Source organism: Arachis duranensis, chromosome 10 (genome assembly GCF_000817695.3).
Source record: "Arachis duranensis cultivar V14167 chromosome 10, aradu.V14167.gnm2.J7QH, whole genome shotgun sequence".
NCBI lineage: Eukaryota > Viridiplantae > Streptophyta > Magnoliopsida > Fabales > Fabaceae > Arachis > Arachis duranensis.
This window is the reverse complement of record NC_029781.3, coordinates 62,272,287-62,272,561: the sequence shown is the minus strand read 5'-3', so window position 1 is coordinate 62,272,561 and position 275 is coordinate 62,272,287. Positions and strand designations below refer to the sequence as shown.

At 42.5% G+C, this 275-nt stretch overlaps 1 non-coding gene across 1 annotated transcript; it reads right to left on the bottom strand.

Moving 5' to 3' along the window:
* Window positions 1–140: 140 nt before the first annotated feature.
* LOC127743266 (small nucleolar RNA R71) lies at window positions 141–244 on the bottom strand. The gene has a single exon (XR_008004660.1). It is a non-coding gene; the product is annotated as a small nucleolar RNA R71 (small nucleolar RNA).
* Between the last annotated feature and the right edge of the window lie 31 nt (window positions 245–275).

Here is a 275-nt window from a genome sequence, read left to right as displayed (position 1 = left end):
ACAGGCTCATGCTTTTCCCTTTTGCTGTAAGAGACAGAGCTAGAACATGGTTAGACTCACAACCTAAAGATAGCCTGGACTCCTGGGAAAAGCTGGTCCCGGCCTTCTTGGATAAATTCTTTCCTCCTCAAAAGCTGAGCAAGCTTAGAGTGGATGTTTAGACCTTCAAACAAAAAGATGGTGAATCCCTCTGTGAAGCTTGGGAAAGATACAAGCAGTTGACCAAAAGATGTCCATCTGACATGTTTTCAGAATGGACCATATTAGATATATTC